The sequence below is a fragment of the Microtus ochrogaster genome, chromosome 1 (genome assembly GCF_000317375.1).
Source record: "Microtus ochrogaster isolate Prairie Vole_2 chromosome 1, MicOch1.0, whole genome shotgun sequence".
Classification (NCBI taxonomy): Eukaryota; Metazoa; Chordata; class Mammalia; order Rodentia; family Cricetidae; genus Microtus; species Microtus ochrogaster.
This window is the reverse complement of record NC_022009.1, coordinates 16,186,312-16,213,401: the sequence shown is the minus strand read 5'-3', so window position 1 is coordinate 16,213,401 and position 27,090 is coordinate 16,186,312. Positions and strand designations below refer to the sequence as shown.

General features: G+C 37.7%; 1 protein-coding gene and 1 pseudogene across 15 annotated transcripts in view; one reads left to right on the top strand and one right to left on the bottom strand.

Annotated features, from left to right (window-relative positions):
• Gphn (gephyrin) overlaps window positions 1-27,090 on the bottom strand; it is a 351,545-nt gene that overhangs the window by 294,716 nt on the left and 29,739 nt on the right. The window lies entirely within an intron of this gene.
• On the top strand, window positions 14,122-14,765 carry LOC101994040 (annotated as a pseudogene).

Here is a 27,090-nt window from a genome sequence, read left to right as displayed (position 1 = left end):
CTCCTGGCAGCACCAATCTACTTCAAGAAGAAGATGGGCATCGAAGAGGATCCTTATGGAGTTTGATAGCCATTTGGGCAAGAAAACTGCTCTTGACTCGACTATTGCATAAACTGGACACAGAGAACCCGCAGAGAGAGGACTACTGAACTTGCCTACAGGTGAGATGATCTTTTGGGGTTCCTGATTCATGAAAGAGTCTGCAAGACATTCTTCAGGACAAGCAGATAATGATTGAACTGCCTTTGAAATTTCCTGCTTCATGGAAATGTCTGCTGGAAACTATGGGCCTGTAGGCCAAAGATGGATGCCCCAACAGTACAGAGGAACGTTGGGTGACTGTACAGGCAGTAAGATGTCTCTGTCATTTCTAGAGTTTGGAAGTTGCTTATTTCTTGTTTGCTTAGGTAATATTGTATCTTTCTGGAGTCTTTGATGGAGTTGAAAAATAGTTATAGTTTTCCTTAGTTATGATAAAGATAAAATAGATATAAATATTGTAATATTGTAATTCTTACTTGATAACTGTTTCGTTACATGTAATTTTGCTATGTTAAAGCCTTCCTTTTGTTGTTGTTGTTTAAAAAAGAAAAAGGGGAAATGATGGAGGAAGGTCATTGGCTAATAAAGAAACTGCCTTGGCCAATTTTATTGGTTAGAACCTAGGTGGGTGGAGTAAATAGAACAGAATGCTGGGAGGAAGAGGAAGTGAGCTCAGAGACGCCATGCTCCCCTCTCCCGGGCAGATGCGATAGCTCTGCTCTCTGAGGCACACGCGATGAAGCTCTGACCGAGGATGGATGTAGGCTAGAATCTTCCCGGTAAGCGCACCTCGGTGCTACACACATTATTAGAAATGGGCTAGTCCAGGTGAGAGAGTTAGCCAAGAAGAGGCTAGATATAATGGGCCAAGCAGTGTTTAAAAGAATACACTGTGTAATTATTTCAAGGCATAAGCTAGCAGGCAGCTGGGGTGCTGGGGACGCAGCCCTGCTGCTCATATTACTACAACATACCAAAATTAAATCAAGATCAGGTAAACAATTTAAATAGATCTATAAGTTGCAAGGAAATAGAAGTTGTCATCAAAAACCTCCCAACCAAAAAAAGCCCAGGGCCAAATGGTTTTAGTGCAGAATTCTACCATAACTTCCAAGAAGAGCTAATACCTATACTCCTTAATGTGTTCCACATAATAGAAATAGAAGAGTCATTGCCAAACTCTTTATGAAGCTACAGTTACCCTGACACCAAAGCTACACAAAAACTCAACCAAGAAAGAGAATTACCAATCTCACTCATGAATATCGATGCAAAAATTCTCAATAAAATACTGACAAACCAAATCCAAGAACACATCAAAAAAATCATCCATTATGATCACGTAGGCTTCATCCCAGAGATGCAGGGCTTGTTCAACATACAAAAATATATCAATGTAATATATCATATAAATAAACTGAAAAAACATATGATCATTTCATTAGATGCTGAAAAAGCATTTGACAAATTTCAACACCCCTTTATGATAAAGGTCTTGGAGAAATTAGGAATACAAAGATCATGTCTAAATATAATAAAAGCAATATACAGCAAGCTGACAGCTAACATCAAATTAAAAGGAGAGAAATTCAAAGCGATTCCACTAAAATCAGGGAAAAGACAAGGCTGTCCACTCTCTCCATATCTCTTCAATATAGTGCTTGAAGTTCTAGCAATAGCAATAAGACAACATAAGGAGATCAAGGGGATTCGAATTGAAAAAGAAGTCCTTTCGTTATTTGCAGATGATATGATAGTGTACATGAGCGACCCCCAAAACTCTACAAAAGTATTCCTACAGCTGATAAACACCTTTAGTAATGTGGCAGGATACAAGATCAACTCCAAAAAATCAGTTGCCCTCATATACACAAAGGATAAAGAGGCAGAGAGGGAAATCAGAGAAGCACGACCTTTCACAATAGCCACAAATGGCATAAAGTATCTTGGGGTAACCCTAACCAAGAAGTGAAAGATCTATTTGATAAAAACTTTAAATCTTTGAAGAAAGAAATTGAAGAGGATATCAAAAAAATTGGAAGGATCTCCCATGCTCTTGGATTAGTAGGATCAACATAGTAAAAATGGTAAGTCTACCAGAAGCAATCTATAGATTCAATGCAATCCCCACCAAAATCCCAACAAAATTCTTCACAGACCTTGAGAGAACAATAATCAACTTTATATGGAAAAACAAAAAACCCAGGATAGCCCAAAATCCTATACAATAAAGGAACTTCCGGAGGCATTAGCATTCCTGACATCAAACTCTATTACAGAGCTAGAGTAATGAAAACAGTTTGGTATTGACAAAAATCAGAGACATTAACCAATGGAATCGAATTGAAGACCTGGATATCAATCCACAAACCTATGAACACCCGATTTTTGACAAAGAAGCTAAATTTATACAATGGAAGAAAGAAAGCATCTTTAACAAATGGTCTTGGCATAACTGGATGTCAACCTGTAGAAGAATGAAAATAGATCGATATCTGTCACCATGCACAAAACTCAAGTACAAATGGATTAAAGACCTCAATATAAATTTGACCACACTGAACCTGATAGAATAGAAAGTGGGAAGTAGCCTGATATGCATGGGCACAGGAGACCACTTCCTATGTAAAACCCCAGTAGTACAGACAGTAAGAGCAACAATGAATAAATGGGAACTCCTGAAACTGAGAAGCTTCTGTAAAGCAAAGGACACTGCCATTAAGACAAAAAGGTATCCTAGTGAATGGGAGAAATGGGAGCAGATCTTCACCAACCCCACATCAGACAAAGGTCTGATCTCCAAAATATACAAAGAACGCTAGAAACTAGACATTAAAATTCTAAATAACCCAGTAAAAAATGGGATACTGAACTGAGCGGAGAATTCTCAACAGAATTTCAAATGGTCAAAAGATACTTAAGGACATGTTCAACTTCCTTAGCGATCAGGGAAATGCAAATTAAAACAACTTTGAGATACCATCTTATACCTGTCAGAATGGCTAAAATCAAAAACACCAATGATAGCTTATGCTGGAGAGGATGTGGAGTAAGGGGAACACTCATTCATTGCTGGTTTCTCAGAAGATTGGGAGTCAACTTACCTCAGGATCCAGCAATACCACTCTTGGGAATATGCCCAAGATATGCCCAATCATACTACAAAAGCATTTGTTCAACTATGTTCATAGCAGCATTATTTGTAATAGCCAGAACCTGGAAACAACCTAGATGCCTCTCAATAGAAGAATGGATAAAGAAAGTGTGGCACATCTACACATCAGAGTACTACTCAGCGGTAAAAAAAAAAAAAAAAAAAAAAAAAAAAAAAAAAAAAATGGCATCTTGAATTTTGCATGCAAACGGATGGAAATAGAAAACACACTATCCTGAGTGAGATAAACCAGACCCAAAAAGATGAATATGGTATATGCTCACTCATTAGTGGACTCTAGCCATAAACAAAGGATATTGAGCCTATAGTTCGTGATCCTAGAGAAGGTAATAAGGTGATCCCAAAGAAAAACATATATAGATCCTCCAGGAAATTGGAAGCAGACAAGATCGCCAGGCAAAAGTTGGGAACATGGGGTTGGGAGTGGGGTGGAGAAAGGGGAGAGGGGGAGAGAGAAGGGATAATGGGAGGGTTGGGAAGAGCTTAGGGGAGTGGGATGGTTGAGATGGAGGAAGGACAGATATGGGAGCAGGAAAGGAGATACCTTAATTGAGGAAGGCATTGTGGGGTTGGCAAGAGGCTTGGCTCTGGAGGGGTTCCCAGGAGTCCACAGGGATGACCCCAGCTAGGACACTGGGCAGTGGAGTAGAAGGTGTCTGAACTGGCCTTGTTCCATAGTCAGATTGGTGACTATCTTGAATATCACCATAGAACCTTCATCAGGCGACAGAGGGAGATAGAGACAGAGACCCACATTGGAGCACTGGACTGAGCTCCCATGGTCCAGTTGAAGAGGAGAAGGAAGGAGAATATGAGAAAGGAAGTCAGGACCACGAGGGGTTGGTCCACCCACTGAGACAGTGTGCCTGAACTAATGGGAGCTCACCAAATCCAGAAGGATTGGGAATGAACAAGCATGGGATCAAACTGGACCCTCTGAACGTGGCTCACAATTGGGGCAGACTGAGAAGCCAATGATAATGGCACTGGAATTTGTCTCTACTGCATGTACTAGCTTTTTGGGATCCTATTCTATTTGGATGCATACCTTGTAAGCCTGGATGGAGGGGGGAGGGCCTTGGCCTTTCCACAGGGCAGGGTACCCTGCCCTCTCTTAGGACTGGAGGGGCTGGGAGGAGGGTGAGTAGGGGAGCAGGAGGGAAGTGGGAGGAGGGGAGAAGTGGAAATTTTGATTGGTATTATTTATAAAGTAATAAAAAAAGAAAAAATGAAGTATTTCAATTTCAATTTATTGTCATTAATGTGATTTACCATCATGTAAATGTTCAAACTTTGGAAACTGAAATACCCAAGCAAAGTCTATCTATTCTTCCCCAGAAGTCAACAGAATTTTACATACAAAGTCTGAGTTTTCAAACTCTGCTGAAATTTTCTACACTAAAATACTAAGAACATTTTTTTCAGTGTTGGTTCACGAGTTTTCTCTGCACTATAAAACAAAGCACACACATATCTGTTTGATATAAAATTTGAAGAGTGGCTTCAAAATAAAACAAAACACCAGTCTAAAAACAACTTGGGTTTTTTTTTTTTAAGGATTTATTTTTAGCTCACAGGTTCATCATCATTCCAAGTCCACCATGAAATAAGCCAAGACAAGGACCTGGAGATAGAAGCTGAAGCAGAAACCATGAAAAAAATAATGCTTTCTGATTTATTTTCTCGGGCTTGCTCAGATACTTTTTAAGTGCAGTCCATGGGCTTAGGGACTGCACCACCCACAGTGGGCTGGGCCTTTAAGAAAATTGCTTATAGACATACAGGGAAAATCTGATGGAGGTCTGAAAATTGATTCTTTCTTCTATCTTATTTAATTATAAACAAACTGAGGACACCAAGAATGGCATCTACAATGTAACCCTGAACAGATTTGCAATTTCTCTGTCTGATTTTTCTTGGTCTCTTTAACAGAATGCCTCTTAGTAAGAAGTAGACAGTAACTGAATAAAAATACCCGCCTCATCCAGAAACTTACTTGCCACTAAGCCTTAAAAGACTACAATGCCCTTCTATTTTTTAGACCATGTGTCAGCACCAAGTTTTATGAGCATTTTCTTCCCAAGATTAAAATGTTTTCTGTATCTTGTGGCACACATCTGTAAACCAGTGTTTTAGTTTGCTTTCTGTCCTTGTGATAAAACACCAACTTATAGAAGAAACGGTAAATTGTAGTTTACAGTTTATAGTCCATCACTGAGGAAAACAAGGAAGCAGAGACCATGAAAGAACAGGGCTTATTGGCTGGCTCTCCACAGCCTGCTCAACTACTTTTCTTATATAACTCCGGCCCAATCACCCATGCATTAAAAGACCTACCATGGGGTGGGACATCCTACATCAATATCAATCTAGAAACTCTACCCAGACATGTTCACAAACCAATCTGATAGAAGCCACTCCTCAACTGAGAGTTCCTCTTCCAAGGTATGTCTAGGTTTGTGTCAAAAACTAAATAGTACATCCAGGCACTACAAAGATGTCAGGAAGAACCCAAATCAGGGCCAGACCTGAGCTACAGAATAAATTCTGAACCATCTTCCATTACAAGTTTAGATCCTACTCAAAATGAAACAAGAATACATAGTTTTGTTCATTCTCTGCTTCTATGTGTTCACTCCTAAAATAGTCTAAATTTAGAGGTATATTTTATAATAATAAATATGTAAAGGTGACGTCTATAAGAAATAAATAAAACAAGAATATTTTCCTCAAGGACCATCAACATTAGTGAGGAGAGTGTATTCAAATTTTTAGAAGTAAAATAATACAAATCTTTTAAAAAAAAGCCTCTTCAGATTTGAGAACATACAAGATTATCTAGTTATACCCTTAACTAACTCATTGAGAAACTACTACAAAACCTTTAGGAGGCAGAACCTAGTAGGATATTATCAAAGTGTGCTCTCAAAAGGAAGTTTTCTTGAAACCTATTAGCTGTTCATGATGGCTGTTAAAAACAGGGCAAATCTCCCCATCCACCCACCTTCAAATGTGTTTGATATTTGTTTTCCATATAATCACTTGCTGATGGACTGCCTCCTTATTATCCACACCTTTGTGTGATCCAGTCCAAAGGGATTCCTCACTGAGCTCCCACTATGCTGTTTGGACTTTCAGCAGCCCAAATTATAAGCTAAACAAAATTATGCCAGCCAGTAAACAAACAGAGAAATGAAGTGCTGAGTATTAGACACATGCCTTTATTCCCAGTACTCGGGAGTTCAAGACCAGCTTGATCTACAGAGTGAGTTCCAGGACAGACAGTGCTGTTACAGAAAGAAACTCTGCCTCGAAAAACCAAACAAAAGAGTGAACAAAAAATGTGTGCATACACATGCACACATGTGTGTGCACAAACACATACACACACAGAGCACAGAATCTGTTTTGTGTAAGCCAACAACTCCTAGGCATGAGTCCTGCTCTGAAGTGTGGTTGATATACCCACATCAGTAACACTTCATTGGAAAAACTGGATTTTCCTTTCCCATCAGGTATCAGTTGTAAATAAGTTTCCTGGTTAGGGAAAGGAGTTTGTGTATACCTTCCCTTCTTAGTGCTAGGATATTCTGAAGTTTGAACTTGTGTAGGTCTTGTATGCACTATCACAGAAGTTCATATATATTTAGTCCTATTGCGTCAGACAGATACTATTTCCTTAGAGCTATCTACCACCCCTGGCTCTTAAAAAAATTTTTTTTTATCACCTCTTCTGGCAAATGCCTGACCCTTGAGGGATGGGATAGATAATTTAGAGCTGAGTCCTCCAAAGTCTCTCACCCACTGCATAATATCTACGTGTGGGTCTCTGTGATAATAACCATCTACCTCAAGAAGAAGCTTCTCTTATGAGGGTTGAGTAATGCACTGGCTTATGGGTATAAAAATATATTATTAGGAGTCATTGTATTATAATGTTATGTTAGCAGATGAATAGCAGTAGGTTTTCTGCTAGGGCCCATGACTTATGAGGTCACAGGTTCTTGGAGCTTTAGCAGTGTCAAGTTTGGGTTCCATCTCATGGAATGGGTCTTAAATAAAACCAAAGTGTGGCTGGTTACTCCTATAACAGATGTGCCACTACTGTAGCAGGGTATCCTGCAGGTGGGTCACTGTCATAGATTGTAACTTTTTTGCTGGGTGACACAGATAACTACTTTTCTCCTCTGGTAGTGTAAAGTACCTTCTAGCACCATGAACACTAGTCAGTTGAAGTAAAGTTGGGAACCAGCTTAATTTTTCCATGTTTGATGAAATAAGTTAAGTGCTGTCTTCAGCAATAGGGTCATACCATCAGTTTATGGAGAGTAACCAGCAGCCCTGGCAATGGCCTGTTATGTTTGGAGAAAGGGGTTCTATGGGATCCCTTTGACTAATGGCCCATTGTCCAGGATGTAACCCATTCCTGGAACTGGAAGTTTCATTAGGTGGCAGAAGATGTCTAGTTGGGGGCAAGGTCTCCTCCATTAAATAGTAACTCCATTTAAATTCCTCTTACATGTTTATATTTTAGGAAGCGTCTAAAGTAATAGGTTTCCATATGGTTTTTCAGATAGCCTTTAGTGTTAGTTGTCCCTCCCATATTCCTTGCTTTACCATGTCATCCCATTCCCCTTCCCATTTAATTCATCTATTAATAAAAAAATCTCTATATTATTGTTCAACATTCCTAGTATATTTTGTTTTAGATGTCAAAATTTACATTTTATATATTTTAAAGCATTGTAGTTATTACTTTTAATACTATGATCTTTTGATTTTCATACTAAATATGAATAATTTATGTACCACTCTTACATTAAAGTATTGAACCTAATAGCATACTTAACTTCACCAGTTAGTTTAATAATTTCATATATTTTATGTTACTAATTTTATGTTTTTCTTTTAGCTTGAAAAATTATTATTTTTATATGACAATATGGGTGTGGTAAGCACAATTATAATATTTGTCTAGGAAAGACTTTATCCTTCATATTTGAAGGGCCATTTATCAGGTATAACAGTCTAATTGAATAGTTTCCCTCCTGCACATTAAATTCATCACTCTATTGACTGCCGTCCCATCAGGTTTCTGTTGTGACATCCAGTGACAGTCTAACTGGAATCCTTTGATATCTGACATGTTTCTTTTCTTTCTGTCAACTCAAGATTTCTATCTTTGATTCCTGACAATTTGATTATAACGTCTTAGTGTAGATTGTTTAGACTGAGCATGATTAGAAATCTTTGACCTTATTTTATCTGAATATTTCATTTTTCCCCAATTTGTAAACTTTATTAAACTGACTAATTAATATAAGGAGAAAGTTATACAGGAATAATGAAAAATAATACTGCCTGTTTAATCATATATGTTTAAAAACAAACAAACAAACATAACTGGGTTACAATAGAGGAACTTAGGTCTAGAATGTTCTTGTTTACAAATATGATTTCTTCCAAATAAAAGAATGATCTACATCAGACAACTGAAATAAAGTGATAAATCTAACAAAATAAGAGTTAATAAAGTAACACATTAATAGAGTAAAAAATGTGTAACTACAGTACAGAAAAAAAAAGCATGTTAAAACCTAAATGTTCTAATTAAAACATCAAACTAGGAACAGAAGAGACTTTGACAGAGCAAGAAATGATACTCACAAAAAAGAAAAACACAGTTAAGACGCTAGGGAGATGGCTCACAGGGTTACGTGCTTACCATAATCATGAGGACCTAAATTCATTTCCTAGCACATGTGAAAAGAAGCAAGTGCTGGGAGGGTGGAAAGAGGCTCCCTGGAACTAGTGGCCAGCTAGTCTCACTGTAGGTTCAGTGAGAGATAGTGTCTCAAAAAATAAAGAGAAGAGCAATTGAAACAAACCCTCAATGCTGACCTCTAGTCTTCACATGCACATAGACACACATGCACAAACATACCTATAGAATACTTTCATGTTTTAGCCTGCATCAATGCCTGCTATAATGTAAACTGGGGCATAATTCATATCATATGCAATCTACGCCCATGTCGTTCCATGCTCGAACAAAGAAATCTCATAAAGAGAGGATCCAAACAAGTCTATCCCCACAAGGCTCTATATATAGCCTGAAATTCATCATGCCAGTAAACTGAATTTCTATTCTGGCCAACATCATCTATGAGTGGTTTCTGGGGTCGAAAACCATTAGTTATACAACTGCAGCCGGTAGCTCCTAGAAGCATGAGCCTTGTTCCTTCTTCCACTTTGTTACTGTGCTGTACTAGTTTTAATAGATACAGCCTCCAGGTATGTCCAACATTGTTGTAATGCATGTGTAAAGAAAAGGGAGGTGAGCAATAAGATGATATATGCCTGGGATGGTCAGAGCTCGTGTAGAGCAGGCCATAATCCAAGTGTGCCTGTCTACATGCAGATGACTGTAGACAATGTCCTGAGCCTAATACAATCCCAAATGGAAGCTTGCAATACAGATTACCTTTTGAAGACATATGTCCAGTTAATTATTAACAATACCTCAATTGTGGATTTGGAACGTACTTGGTCTTGGGTCTCCTAGTGCTGAAACTATGACATTACATCAGACATGGGTTTATAGCAAACTTGTACTTGGTGCACCATCTAGTGTTGAAATAGCAGAAATGACTACTGGGTCATAGAAAATGAACATCTTGCTCATTAGAATTTCTGGAAATTCACATTATCAAGACTGGTATAAATATCAAACCTAGTGTACAGATAACAATGTACAAGGACAAGCATAAAGAACACAGAGAAAAATCACCTTACTTAATAGGCAAAATAAGGCACTGAAAATTGACCATAAAATAATCAATATATATAAACTCACATACATGCACACAGACATACACACACACACTCATCATCAAGTACTAGAGAAACATAGATTAAAACCATAATTAAAAACAATACCTCATACCTGTTAGAACGGTTACTAGCAAAAGGATGCAAATGAAGTTGTTGCTGAGGATGTGGTGAAAGGCAAGCCTATCACAATCTTGGTAGAAAATTGATTTAGTACAACCAATTATGGGAAATACTATGGAAATTCCTTAAAATAGAACCACCATATGATCTAAGAAACCCCATATTATGCATATACCCAGGAGAATTGAAAACCTGCATACTGAGTATTTGTATCTCTACTGAACATTCTTATCCTCATTCGCACTCCATTAGCTACAACAGACCAGGTAAAAGATTAACAGTGCTTTCAGCAGACAAATGAACACAGAAAATGTGAACATGTCAACATGTATATATGCATAAATATGTATGCTCATACACATAACCACTTATAAACAAAATGGAAGACTATTAGGTCTTATAAAGTTAGAAGCTCCTATTACTTATGACATGATGTGTGAACCTATAGCTATTAAGTGAAATAAATCAGGTATAGAAAAAAATGCCACAATATATCACTTACTTGTGGAATCCAGGAAAACTGAACTCATAGAAGTAGAGAACAAAATGTTTATGCCATGTTGGAGGGGGAAGATAGAGGCAGAGCACATCATAGGGAAAGTTTCAGTTAGGATGAATAAGTTTTTTACATTATATGACATGATGACACCAGCTTATAAGAATGCATTATAGCCAGGTAGTGGTGACACATGCTTTTAAACCCTGCACTCGGGAGGCAGAGACAAGCGGATCTCTGTTACTGTGTCAATGTATGAAATATTCAAAATATAAAAGATTATAATCAAAGTATAGGACAAAATCAAAGTGCTTAGTTTTGAGGGCTCAATTCTGGTGAATAAATTAATGTTCTTATCACATTAATTAAAGTGGGTTTGTAGAGTAATTGTCCAGGCTCCATCTGGTTCCCTCTTACCCTTGGGATTCTTTAGTCACATTACCATAAAGCAAGAAGGGCTTCACCAGATGCTAGTCCTTCACTCTTATGACTTCATACATCCAAAAGTATTAAGTAATAAATTTGTTTATTATTACTGCAGGATTCTATTGTAGTAGGACAAAATGGACTGAAATACCCCTCCAATGCTATGCCAGTCCCTAAGTATCAGACTCATCCCTGTATACCCTGGTAAGATAAGAGTATCATAGACTCAAGATACAATACTAGACCTCTAGGGTTGGAGCTAACATCTCTGCTAATTATATATTTGACAGGAAATTAAAATCCAGAATATTTTTTAAATCATCTAATCAATAAATAGGCAGATAAATTTATTTTTTAAAACAAGTAAAAATGGTCAATAATTATATTAAAAACATGGCCACTACCCTTAGCTAGCAGGGAAATTCAAATCTAAATCATACCGAGAGTCTATCTCATCCCTTTGAAAATGGCTATAATTAAGAAAACAAACAACAACCAAATGGTGGAGACTGTAGAATGAGAGGGAACTTTAACACAGACCTCATCAGTTAATGTAGTCACTATGGAAATCACTATGAAAGTTCCTCAAAAACTAAAACTATCACATTATCACATCTAGATACATGCCCAAAGAAATTGAAATCAGCTTATCATATATCCTTGCACATCCATATTACTGTGACATAATTCATAATAGTCAATGATACTGAGAATAAGTAAAGTACAGCACATATGCACAATGAAGTTTTATTTAGTTATAAGAGAATGAAATTATGTCATTTGCAGGAAAATGGATAGAACAAGAGATCATGTTAAAAGAGATGAACCAGACTCACCAAGATTATCTAGATTTTTTTAATGCATACACACATACATGACATAAAATTTATCTTTTCCTCTTTGCCTGTCCTGCAAGTCCTTCAATGATATACCGAGTATTAAAAGATAGTATCTACCAACCAAAAGCACTATACCTGACATGGCTGTCTTTTGAATTTGAAGGAAAGATAAGCACTCTAAGACAGAGCCAGTATGAGGTCTGCTTCAGCAACATAAAAACTCTAGAAAGAAAAATTCAAAACACAAAAGAGAAGGGAAAGAGGGAAAGATAAATTAATTAAAGAAAAAAGAGAAAATATAAATCTATACACAGCTAACATAGAGCACTTAAGCAAATATTTTATCAGAACTGAACAAAGAGGTAACTATGTAACAACAGTAGGAGACATAAATGCTCTGTTTTCAACAATACAAAGACCATCACGTCAGAAAAGCAGTAAGAATTAGCAGACTTCAGTAGCACTAAAAACCTACAAAACCTAATAGACATACAGAGTTTGTTCCCAACCTAAGAGGGTTTCACTTAGGAATTTTCAACTTTACAATTATAAAAGGCTGACAAATTTGTTAGAAACCACACAAATTTTATAGCTTTCCAGGTTAGTAATGTTACTGACACTTTCTCATAGGGTTGGATAGCAACAAAAAGGCAAAGCTCCAAACCAGTGGCATAATTATGAAAGTAAACAGCCAATATTTAGATGCTCAGTTAATAAAAAGTATATTAAATCTGTTTTTGAGTTATGATTTCGACTTACAATTGGGATATAGCCCTGTAATTAAGTCAAAATGTACTTACTGCAGAACACTCCACCTACAGCAGCAGAATACATATTCTTTTTAAGTATCAAATATTCTCCAAGACAGACTTCACACTAGCCCATAAAACAAGTCTTAATAATTTCTAGAAAATTCTATCAAGAATCTTTTCCAACAACAGTACAAAACTAAATCAATTACAAAAGAAATTTGGGGTAATGTGCAGAGATATATGATAATTAAAAAGCATGTTTTTAAACAATTAAAGAAAAATTAAAAAGAAAGTGAAGCAGTTTAAGACGGGCAGACCAAGGACCAGGGAGATGGCTCAATAGATTAAGTCAACTATCACTAAACCTGATGACCTGAGTTCAATCTCTGGGGCCCATGGTGGAAACTGACTCCTCACACAAGCTGTGGTGGATACACATCACACACACACTCACAGAAAGAGAGAAAGAGAGAGAGAGAGAGAGAGAGAGAGAGAGAGAGAGAAAGAGAGAGAGAGAGACAGACACAGACACAGACAGACACAGACAGACACAGTGACAGAGAGAGAGAGACAGAGACAGAGAAAGAGACATAAAAATAAGATATTAAAAAAAAAACAAGGGGGCAGACCAAAACACAATAAAGGTAGTATATAAAAAGGCCACAGCTTGCCAGATGGTGATGGTGCACACCTTGAAACCTAGCACTTGGGAGGCAGAGACAAGCAGATCTCTGTGAGTTTGAGATCAGCCTAATCTATAGAGGTCCAAGACAGGCTACAAAGTGACACAGATAAATGCTGTCTCAAAAAACAAAACAACCCCCCCCCCCAAAAAAAAGGCCGCAGCTAACAACCTCAACAGCAGAAAATTGAAAACCTTACTTTGATTGTCAAATGCAAGCAATGGATGCATACTCATATCATTTTGATACAATACTGGAAGTCATTATAAAAGAAACTAAGAAAAAATTCATCTTAATCAGACAGAAAGAAGTTAAACTGTGGTGCTGGAGGACAGCTCAGTCAGTAAAGTGTTTGTTTTGAAAGTATGAGGATCTAAGTTCAGATCCCCAGCAAGCATATAAAGTTAGGTATGATGTAGACATCTGCGACTCCAGTGCCAGGGGTGTAGAGACATGCATATCCTGAAGATCACTGGCCAGCCAACATAGCCAAATCAATGAGATCTAAGTGAGGGGAGAAACCCTGTATCAAAATGTAAGGTAGAAAGCAATGAAGAAAGGCACCCAATATCGACCTCAGTCCTATACATGAGCACATACATATGCCAACTCCCAATACAAAACTCCACATACATATAGCCACATGTACCTATAACACACACACACAAAAACACAGAGAAATCAAACTGCCTCTACAGGTGACAAGAACTTATATATTAAAGACTCAACCAAAAACTATTAGAGCTAGGTAGCCATGGCGGCCATGAGCCTGCTGCAGCGGGCTTCGGTCACCGCGCTGACAGCGCTGTCTGTCCGCCGTGCTGGCGCTAGACTCGGAGTCGGAAGCTTTCTCACACGGAGCTTTCCGAAGACTGTCGCTCCTGTGCGGCACAGTGGGGACCATGGCAAGAGACTGTTCGTCATCAAGCCTACTTCATACTATGACACTCGCTTCTTGAGGTTGCTGAAATTCTACCTTATGTTGACTGGGGTTCCAGTTCTGATTGGCATAACGCTGGTGAACATATTTATTGGTGAAGCTGAACTTGCAGAAATCCCAGAAGGCTACATCCCAGAACACTGGGAGTATTACAAGCTCCCAATATCAAGATGGATTGCCCGAACTTTCTATGATTGTCCCGAAAAGAATTATGAAAAAACCATGGCTATCCTCCAGATTGAGTCTGAAAAGGCTGAATTGAGGTTAAAGGAGAGGGAAGTTCGAAGACTGATGCGGTCCCGGGGTGACGGGCCCTGGTTTCAGTACCCAACCCTTGAGAAGGAATTCATTGATCATTCTCCAAAAGCAACTCCTGACAACTGATCCATTTATCTAAGAACATTATGTTCTTTCTAGTAGAAAGAAATGAATAAATATTCTGTATTTTTGCTCTGGTGCAAAAAAAAAAACAAAAAAAAACAAAAAACTATTAGAGCTAATCAACTAATTTGGTACAGTTACAGGATGCAAAATCAATATACAAATATCAATAGACTTTTACATACTAATAATAATGTCTGAAAAAGAAATAAACTAGCTTGTTTACAATAACTACATCAAATAAATAAAAATTCAGAACTATATTAATCAAGGAGATGAAACATTAATACACTGAAATGTATAAAAGCAATGTAAGAAGACAGAAAGAAATACATACCATGAACTGGATTAATTAATATTGTTAAAATCATTATACTATTCAAATTGATCCATAAAGTCAATGATTCACACAAAACTCAAACAGACTCTTAGCTTTTGTAGTAATGAGGCCGCTTATTGGTTCCCAGCTGCTCAGCCCCAAAATAATCACACAGAAACCATATTATTTAAATCACTGGCTCGTTAGCTCTACCTTTTTATTGGCTAACTCTTATACCTTAATTTAACCCATTTCCATTAATCTGTGTATTGCCACATGGCAGTGGCTTATGGGGTAAAGTTCCCAGCATCTGTCTCTGGCAGTGGCTCCATGGCTTCTCTCTGACTCCGCCCTTCTTTCTCCCAGCATTCAGTTTAGTTTCCCCCCCCCCATCTAAGTTTTGCCGTGCTATAGGTCCAAAGCAGTTTCTTTATTCATTAATGGTAATCACAGCATACAGAGGGAAATCCCACATCAAGCTTTCTGCTGTAATAAACAAACAAACAAAACCATGACCAAAAGCAACTTGGAGAGGAAAGGATTTATTTTGCTTACACTTCCACATCACAGTCCATCTTCAAAAGAAGTCATAGTAGGAAATGAAGCAGAAGTCATGAGGAATGCTGCTTGCTGGTTTGCTCCTCATGGCTTGCTCGACAACTTTTTTATTTAACTCAGAACCAACTGCCTAAATGTGGCATCACGCATACTGGGCTGGTTCATCTCACACCGATCACTAATCAAGAAAATGTCCCACAGGCTTGCCAACATGCCAGTCTGATGGAGGCATTCTCAATTGAGATTTCCTCTTCCCAATTGACTCAAGCTTGTGCCAAGTTGACAACACTAGTCACCTAGGACCAAACAAGATCCCAAATAGCCAAAGTTATCTTTTTTTTTTTTTTGAATTTTTTGAGACAGGGTTTCTCCGTAGTTTTTGGTTCCTGTCCTGGAACTAGCTCTTCTAGACCAGGCTGGCCTCGAACTCACAGAGATCCGCCTGCCTCTGCCTCCTGAGTACTGGAATTCAAGGCGTGCGCCACCACCACCCGGCAAAAGTTATCTTAATGGAAGTTGAAGGCACCATATCACTTGAATTAAAAATCTACTACAAAAATATAGTAAGCAAAAGAGCAAGGCATTAACATAAAAGCAAAAAACACAGACCAATGAAATACAATATCCAAAAATAAATACACACATTTATAGACAACTGAATTTCAACTAAAATAAAATGTCATGAATACTTGATAAAGGACAATGCCCTCAAAATTGTTACTGAGAACACAAGATTTACAAATGCATAAAAATGAAATGGCTCATATCATATACAAAATCTATTTAAAAATAATTTAACATTTACATGCAAGTCTGAAAACTACAAAATCCATTAAGACAAAGCCCAATGAAACAACTCAACATTTATTTGTCAGTGATTTTCTGAATATGACTTTTGTCCCAAGAGTAAAAAGCAACAAAATTAAGAAGAGACAAAAGAATATAATCAAATTAAAAAGCATTTGCAATGTAAGAACCATAATCAACAAGAGTCAACCTACAGAATGGAAGCAAATCTTTGAAAAATCATACACAGGATAAAACATGTAGTCCAAAGTCTAAAAAGTATTAATGCAACTGAAGAGCAAGGAAACAAAATACCTGATTTTAAAATTGAGAAAAGTACTTGAAGAGGCAATTCTTAAAAGATAAGATATCCACAAACGGACTGAAAAGATGGTTCAGCAGTTAAGAACTGCTGAATGCTCTTATAGAGGTCCTGAGTTCAACTCCCAGCAACCACATAATGCACACAATCATCTCTAGTGGGATCTGAAGCCCTTCTCTGGAATAAAGGTACATGCTGATAGGGACTCATATATACAAAATAAATTAATCTTTTAAAAAATATATCCACACACTGGAAAGATTAATCAGCAGTTAGGAGTGCTCACTGCAAAATTGTGAGGAGCAGAGTTTGGATGGAGAACAAGCTGGGCATCCTGCAAACACCTATATTTCTGACTCTAAAGATTTGGAGATATAGTCCTAGGTACAGGGAGAGATTGTGCCTCAAAGGAATAGATAGTGTGATAGAAGAATACACTCAATTCCCTCTTCCGATGTCTGCATGCACATTAAGGCACACAGACAGACACACACAGACAAGAGACACACATACTCTCTTTACAAAGAAGAGGAAGAGGAAAAAAAAAAGAAGTGAAACCAACTAGTCATTAGGTTCATAAAAAAAAGTTCAAAACCACTCACTGCCAGGGTTTGGATATTTTGTGTATTTTTTTCCTTGGGGATGGGAGGAGAAGATAGTTCTTAGGAGGGAAAAACATCTGCTGCACATGCATGAGAACTTGGGTTTAGATTTAACACTCGTTTAAAAAGCTGGGAAAAATTGTACACACACACCTGCAAATCCCAAAGTTGTGAAAAAGTGTGTGTGGGGGTGGGGGTTAGGCTTCTAGCCAACCTAGCTATGTTTTCAGCTAGAGACCTAGCTGATCTCGTCAGAACATATTTTATACTATCTATTTTATTTTTGTGTGTATTTATAAAAGTGTATTTTTTCATACCTGAGTGTATGTATATATACAACATACACACAATTCTTATGACATCAGAAAAGGATGTGAAATTCTATGGAACTGATGTGATGTGGATGTGAGCCATCATGTGGATACTGGAGCCAAACCTGGGTCTTCTATAAGAAGCTCTTAATCTCTAAGCCATCTTTCCAGCACTAAATTAGTTCTATGGCAAATGGTAGGTGTCTGCTTGTGAAGATGCTATGCTCTAAAGTATTAATGGTGGAATGTCAGAATAATTTTAAGAATCTATTTTAATACTGCAGTTGAAAAAAAAACAAGAATTCAATCAGAATTTCCTGACTCAGGACACAGAAACTATGGTTCAAGAACAGAAAACATAAAAGTAGGAAAATAATAAATGATAATAGATAAATTGATGTACACTATAGGTAGTGCAGGCAAGCTTTTGATAGAATCCAATTTGTTTAATGTACTAGAAAGAGAATATATTTAAAGCTCAAATTCAATTGCTATTTCAACCAAGGAAATTTTTAGAATCAAAACACCTACTTACTCACATTATTTCATTTCTTTTGAAAGCAAATAAAGAGCAATTAAATTTACATATAAGTAATAAAAATAACTGAATACTTCACTCTATTCTCTGAAAATAATATGTGATATATCATGCTGGTGACTCAGTAGATGGCACTGTTCCCATGAAATCAAAATGGATCAAATAATCTAGCTTGAAATGCTGTAATGGGAAATAGGCACAAAGAATAAACCAAAAGCACTAATGTGCTTTTAACTAAATATATACAACAATATTCTGAATATTTATATTAATACTCTATCAAATCTTAAATATGATGAATAATTCTGTTATAGGACATTTCTTTCTAGTATAACTTGATTGAAATTCTAAAATTTTAGGAAATATTAATTAATAATCTATAATATTTCTAAAGAAGGCATGTAGTGATATTTGATTTGTATTCTAGTAAATAAAGCTTGAAGATCTGCCTGAAGATCAGAGTGCAAAGCTATGCCCCTAGAGGCCAGAAAGTGGTGGCACACACCTTTAATCGCAAAACCCAGAGACAGAGGCAAATGAATCTCTGAGTTCATGGCTACCCTGGGTTACACAGATCCAGATGGTGGTGGCTCACACCTTTAATCCCAGTGTTTGGGAGTCATGCACTTTTAATCCCAGCACTAGGGAGGTGGAGACAGGAGCAATATGGCTGGGCAGAGAGAGGAATATAAAAGGCAAGAGTGTGAAGTCTGAAGTTTTGTGGAGACACAATGCAGTGTAGGCAGTCTGAGGATCACCCTTCAGTCTGAGCAATGGTAGAGGAAGAAGATCTCTCTAGTGGCTGGCTGCTGTTTCTCTGATCTTCAACTACAACCCCTATATCTGAATCCAGGCTTTGATTAATTAAGACCACCTAGAATTCGAGCTACAAAAGGGAATTGGCTATAACCCTAAAATTAAATATGAAATAATAGTATTCCTTGTTTCTCTTTAATAGTGCTTTACTAAAAACAGGAAGGTTAAGAGGTTTTCAAAACAGTAACCAAGATACTCTCATCGATTTTTTTTTTTTTTTTTTTTTTTTTGGTTTTGAGACAGGGTTTTCTCTGTAGCTTTGGTGCCTGTCCTGGAACTAGCTCTTGTAGACCAGGCTGGCCTCGAACTCCCAGTGATCCACCTGCCTCTGCCTCCCGAGTGCTGGGATTAAAGGCGTGCGCCACCACCGCCCGGCTCTCACTGAAGTTTTAATTTAATGATTACTTATATAGTAGTAGTAGTCACCATCGTGTGTGTGTGTGTGTGTGTGTGTGTGTGTGTGTGTGTGTGTGACATGCAGATGTGTTTCTGTGTGTGGGGAAAGGTACATGTGACATGGAGCATGAATGGAGGTCAGAGAGCAACTCTGTAGAGTCTGTTGTCTCCTTCTACCATATGGCATGCATGACCGAGTCGCCGTCCTGCCAAGCCGCAGCTGTATCTCGGACTCAGCACTGGGGCCCGAGTCCGTACTAAAAAACAGCGGGGTGCCTGGCAGCTGGGCAGGGAGCGTGTTGCGTGGTTAGGACCCAGGCAGAAAGCTGCGAGATTGGGGCGTGTAGCTCTCTCAACTAAAATTCAAGTCCTGACCCGCTCCAGGGTGGGGGCAAAAAAGCCCAACGTTGGTGCACCAAGTGTAAGCGGCGTAATAACCAGGCTAGCTTAATATGAAACAGCAAATTTTAATGAAGGGATAGCTTACAACACCAGGGATCCAGCGATGGGCAGGAAATACAAAAAGGACTGGACCAGTGGGGCTCAGGCCTGCCAGATTTATACATAAACATTAGCCAGAGGCGAACACGCCCCCCATTGGGCTGGGCTTACCCTACAATGTTGTTATTTGTTTCTGCTGTATAGTACTCCATTGTGTAAATGTACCACATTTTCCTTATTCATTCTTCGGTTGAAGGGCATTTAGGTTGTTTCCAGTTTCTGGTTATGACAAACAAAGCTGCTATAAAAATAGTTGAGCACATGTCCTTGTGGTACGATTGAGCATCCTTTGGATATATACCCCAAAGTAGTATTACTGGGTCTTGAGACAGGTTGTTTCCTAATTTTCTGGGAAATCACCACACTGACATCCAAAGGGGCTGTACCAGCTTACATTCCCACCAGCAATGCAGAAGTGTTCCCTTTTCCTTACAACCTCTCCAGCATAAGTTGATTACAGATAAATCTCACTCATGAATATTGATGCAAAAATATTCAATAAAATACTGGCAAATTGAAGACAAGAACACATCAGAACCATTATTCACCATGATAAAGTCAGCTTCATCTGATGTAGGGATGGTTCAACATATGAAACACTACCCTTCACAATAGCGACTAATAGCATGAAATATCTTGGAGTAACTCTAACCAAACAAGTGGAAGACTTGTATGACAAGAACTTTAAATCTTTGAAAAAAAGAAATTGAAGAAGACATCAGAGTGTAGAAAGATCTCCCATGCTCTTGGGTATGTAGAATTAACATAGTAAAAATGGCAATCTTACCAAAAGCAATCTACAGATTCAATGCAGCGCCCATCAAATCCCAGCAAAATTCTTCACAGACCTCAAAAGAACGATACTCAACTTCATATGGAAAAGCAAAAAACCCAGGATAGCCAAAACAATCCTGTACAATAAAAGAACTTCTAGAGGCATCACAATCCCTGACTTCAAACTCTACTGAAGAGCTACAGTACTGAAAGCAGCCTGGTATTAGCATAAGAACAGACAGGAGGACCAATGGAATCGAATCAAAGACCTGGATCTTAATCTACACATCTTCGAACACCTGATTTTTTACAAAGAAGCAAAAAATATCAAATGGAAAAAAGAAAGCATATTTAACAAATGGCGCTGGCATAACTGGATACCAACATGTAGAAGTATTACAAGGAGAAGGGGGTCCTTTGTTTGTCCCAGCCACCCAGCTAGCTTACACCCGAAATAACTACTCAGAATTGTATTAATTAAATCACTGCCTGGCCCATTACCTCTAGCTTCTTATTGGCTCACTCTCACATCTTGATTTAACCTATTTCTATTAATCTGTATGTCACCATGAGGTCATGGCTTACCGGGAAAGATTCAGTATGTCTGACCTGGTGGCTCCATGGTGGCTCTCTTTCTGCCTTCTTCCTCCCAGAATTCAGTTCTGTCTTCTTCGCCTACCTAAGTTTTGCCCTATCAGGCCAAGCAGTTTCTTTATTGATTAACCAATGAAAGCAACATAAAAACAGAAGGACCTCTTATACCATTTCCCCTTTTCTGTTTAAAAAGGAAAGAAAGGCTTTAACTTTAACATAGTAAAATTACATATAACAAAAGTTATCAAGCAAGAATTACAGTTACAATATTTAGATCTATTTTATCTTTTATTATAACAATGGAAAACTATAACTATCTATCTATTCTTCAACTCCATCAAAGACTTCAGAAGGGTATAATATTACCTAAGTAAACAGGAAGTACATTATAAAAACTTCTAAAACTTTAGAATTGACGGAGACATCTTGCTGCCTGGACAATTACCCAAAGTTTTTCTGTACCACTGGGGCATCCATCTTCAGCCCACAGGCCATAGTATTTAGCAGACTTTTCCATGAAGCAGGAAAATTTAAAGACAGTTTAGTCACTTTCTTCTGTGTCCTGAGAATGTCTCACAGACTCTTTCATTAAGGAGGAACCCCTAAAGACCATCTCACCTTTAGGCAAGTTCAGCAGCCATCTCTTTATGGATACTGCATGTCCAGTGAAGGAGTCCAGGCAAGAGCAATTTCTTTATTTATTAACCAATGAAAACAACACACAAACAGAAGAACCTCCTACACCACAGAAGAATGAAAATAGACCCATATCTATCACCATGCACAAAACTCAAGTCCAAATGGATCAAAGACCTCAAAATAAAGCCAGCCACACTGAACCTTATAGAAAAGAAAGTGGGAAGTACACTTGAACACACTGTCACAGGAGGCCACTTCCTAAATATAACCCCAGCAGCACAGACACTAAAACAATTAATAAATAGGACCTCCTAAAAACTGAAAAGCTTCTGTAAAGCAAAGGACATGGTCAACAAGACAAAACAACAGCCTACAGAATGGGAAAAAGTCTTCACTAACCCCACATCAGACAAAGATCTGATCTCCAAAATATACAAAGTAATCAAGAAATAACCACAGAATAATAGCACAAAATAAATGGACAATCCATTTACAATTAAATTAACAAAATAATTTTCATTATGAAAAATTGCATTTTTGAATGGATGTGATTGTTGTTATAAAACACGTAGCCTCTTTGTGATAACTAAAAATCATTCTTTTCTAAACAAACAAAAATCTGACGCATATACTTATCTCTTTTATCCTTCCCATTTTATGCATTACTTGCTCAACACAGAAACAAGCTAGACATATTTTACTTCTATATACATTGAGGAAAATTAAAACATTATATATATGTATATATAAAGAAATAATATTTTAAAATAAACTGGTAAAAATCCTCATTTACAATAATATTAGCATTTAAAAGCAATTAATAATTATTAATCTAGATTTAACTATAGTACATGAAAATTTTAACAAGATACTATTTGTCTAGGACAGTGGTTCTCAACCTTCCTAACGCTGTGATCCTTTAACAATGTTCCTCATGTTGTGGTGACCCCAACCATGAAATTATTTTCATTGCTACTTCATAACTGTAATCCTGCTACTGCTGTGAATCGTAATGCAAATATCTGTGCTTTCTGATGGACTTACGCGAGCCCTGAGACAGGGTCCTTCAACCCCCAAGTTGAAAAATTACTGTTCTGCACCTTCTCTACCATTGCTTAGATTCTTAGCTGGGGTCATCCTTGTGGATTCCTGGGAATTTCCCTAGTGCCAGACTTTTCGCTAACCCCATAATGGCTCCCTCTATCAAGATATCTCTTTCCTTGTTCTCCTTTCCCCAACTCAGCCCCTCCACTCCCTCACTTCCCCTGTAATGACTCTGATGATTACCTTCATCCAGTAAATCCGGAGATCCACAGCTAAGCACTGGGCCGAGCTCCCAGAATCTACTCGAAGATAATATGAGCAAAGAGGTCAAGACCATGATAAACTCACAGAAACATCTGACTCGAGCTAGTGGGAGCTCACTGACTCTGGACTGACAGCTGGAAAGCCTGCATAGGACTGAACTAGGCCCTCTGAATGTGGGTGACAGATGTGTGGCTTGGAAAGTTTGTGGGGCCACTGGCAGTGGAACAAGTATTTATACCTAGTATATTTCCGACATCCATTCCCTGTGGAGGGATACCTTGCTCAGCCTGCCTAAAAGTGATGGGACAGACTTTGTTGACTCCCCATGGGAGACCTCCACCCTCTTTGAGGAATAAATGAGGGGTGGGGTAGGGGGTAGGTGGGTGGATTGGGAGGAGGGTAGGGAAAGGGAACTGGGATGGCATGTAAAATTGAAAAAAAAAGATTTTTTTTTTTTTTTAATAAAGGAAAAAACCCAAAGTTAAAGAATCACTGCTTTGGAGCCGGAGAGATGGCTCAGTGGTTTAGAGCACTGTCTGCTCTTCCAGAGGTCATGGTTCAATTCCCAGCAACCACATGGTGGCTCACAACCATCTGTAATGAGATCTGGCGCCCTCCTTTGGCGTGTGGGCATACATGGAGGCAGAATGTTGTATACATAATAAATAAATAAATAAATAAATAAATAAATAAATAAATAAATCTTTAAAAAAAAGAATCACTGCTTTGAGGACTAAAAACACGAAGGATTAAACAAGAGCGAGTACACTTCAGACATAGAATGTGAGAGCATTTTTTCGTTCAGAAAATGAAGGGCAGCAGGGAAGGCAGGAAAAATAAACTGCTACAGACTATCAAAATTTTGATTTGTTTTCAAAGGGAACTTCTGTAATTAAAACAAACAAACAAATCCTACCTCTGAACTCTTTGCTTTCCATTGACTGGTTTTAGAATTTAGGAAAATCACATAACTGCATATCTCAAACCCTAATCTTAAAGAAATGACTGGGGCTAGAGATGGCCCAGCAGTCAAGAGTAAATACTGTTCTTCAAGAGAAAAGATAAATTCCCAGCATCTACATCAGATGCCTCATAACCATGTATAATTCAAGTTTCAGGAGGTCTAGAACCTCTAGCCTCTACAGGCACCTGAATTCATGTGCACACACAGACATACATAATTATAAATATTAAAGATAATTGTGGAATCCACCATCTATTTTATTAATATATATTAATGTTTGCCTACATGTATGTACGTGTGTCACGTGTGCCTACTTTCAGGGAGGTTGGAGAGGAAAGGATATCAGGTCTCCTAGAATTGGAGTTATAGACAGTTGTGAATCATCATGTCCAAGACCTCTGGAAATGTAGCAAGTGCTCTTAAGTACTGAGCCATCTCTCTATCCCCCACAATCTATATTTTAAGTTTTAAACATATGTTTTTGTCATTTTCAATAACAAAGAAAATGAAATAATTTATTCAGTTTTGCCAAAAAGCTAAATTTATTGAATTTTCAAAATTTTTAATTTAGTAACTTTACTTTCCAACTTATTTTTTTAAGTTTAAATGTTTCCTTATAACAATGATATGTGATAATGCTGGCTGTAATTATATAAGTACTTAAAACAAAAATTGGCCCTTCTTTGTCCATTTTTAAACTTTGTCTGACTTCTGTGTTTCATGAAATAGTAAGTGTTGTCTTTAGCAACAGGGTCTTACTATATCAAGTTGTGAAGAACAACCAATACAATAGCATGCCGATTATTTTACAGACCCTTAGTTACCTGCAGACTCTAGGAGAGGTTTTTATAGTGGCATATTATTTGTGTTTTAATAAATAAAGCTTGCCTGAAGATCAGAGGGCAAACAGACACACTAGTAGGCCATACAGGCCAGGGAGTAGTGACACACACCTTTAATCCCAGGACTCAGGAGACAGAGGCAGACAGATCTCTGTGAGTTCAAGGCCACCCTGGACTACACAAGACAGAATATATTTAAAAGAGAAACAAAGCTCACACAAAGGTGATCCCAGCACTTGTGATCACTGGCCTTTAGTACCAGCATTAGGGAGGTGGAGACAGGAGCCATAGGGCTGGGCTGGGCGGAGAGAGGAATATAAAGGGGAAGAGGCAGGTACTCAGGGGCGCCTAGAGTCTGAGGTTGATGGAAAACATTGAAGAATCGCCTCTTTGTCTGAGCCTTGGTAAAGTCTGTCTAATGACTTGGCTGCTTTGCATTTCTGATATTCAGTTTGAACCCCAATATCTGTCTCTGGGATTTTATTATTCATGTTCCATGTTTTATTGTGTTATTCCCTTTGGTTGTTTAAAGACAGACAGCCTAGAAAGCCTAACAACTATCTTTGATCTATTCTTCAATATTTTACAATCTAAACTCTTACTAACAGAAGAATGAAGGTGTAACAAACAAAACAGTATCAGTCTCCCAGGTTCATTCATTCTTTCAAAGAAAATCATTTATGAACTTGTGTGCAACAGTTTCCTGAAAAGGGCAGACTAGTAGATTAGAGCTGAATGTAAAGAGTTGAAATCTCATAGTGTAGATCCAGAACCAATAACTATCTTTGGCTACCTTATATCTACTTAATAGCTATTTATCACCCATTCATTATCTAATCTAAAATCCTTCTGATTGTCAGGTACAACCTTTGGAATGTATTGCTTGCAGACCACTAGCTTCTACAACCAAAAGCTAAGAGAGCAGAGTTTCCCCTGCTTTGTTGTAACTGCCTACTTGATGCATCAATGCATTTGGTAAATAAACTCACTTATGACTTTATTTTTGTTCTGTGTCTATGAAAAGTTTATACAACCCCATCCATGTTTTTACAATATACTGTATTATTCAGTGTAATTAAAATGTATGTTCCTAGACCATGAACACTCATATTGGCTCAGAATAAACTATTTCTTATTCTCTTTGGTTCAAGAGATATATTTTGCATTCATAAACTTCAGTCTGTCCTTTTAAACCAATCATTTTTTCCTAAAAATCAACTACCTTCCAAAATTGCCTTCATTTTCTCACTTCCCTGTTTCCTATTTAAAATATATAACATTGTGAACCTCACTAGATTGATTACTCCCATAACCATAAAAGAATATGTACATCTTCCTTCTAGGTAATAACGGCACTTTCAACAATTAAAATTATCTTAATATATATAGAAGCCACAGTAGTGTTATACCCCTTTTTGGTCTTTAAAATCATTTATCTAGCATTCAAAATACTGTCTAATATCTTATAATTAAAATAGTATTCCTTAAAAAGATCTATAGGTTTAAAGCTTGTATAATAATTTCTTCAAAGATTATATATTTATATCAATAATATCCCTTAAAGGAAACAAATAAACTTTATATGCAAACATTTAAAACAAAGTTGTAAATTTCCTAATCCCTAGGTTATCTGTGAGTGTTATTTTACATGTAGAGTTCAGAATATGCCATCTCAGTAAACATCAGTTTAATATCAGGATTATTTTGAGCTTAAGGCAAACTGAGGAAAAAATGGAGGCCACATACATATATAATCTTTCCACCTTCCCAGCCTCAACTAGAAAGAGCAAAAGAATTTTCAAATTATTTTTAATTACAGAAACAACTCTAAGTTCTTAGCAATCCAAAGCAGACAATACCAAAACAACCTACACAATAAATTGTGATGGTTCATTTTCATAGCTAGCGTGACTGGATTTAGAATCATCATGAAATCAGGTAGGGCTGTGGGGGGGGGGGGGCAGGGAGTTTCCAGGACTGGGGGAGGGTTCCAGCATTGTGGGGGGAGAAGTTTCCAGGACTGTGTGTGTGAGAGGGGGAGAAGTTTCCAGGACTGTGTGTGTGTACGAGGGGGGATGTTATGTTTCCAGGACTGTGTGTGTGTGTGTGTGAAATGTTTTCAGGGCTCTGTG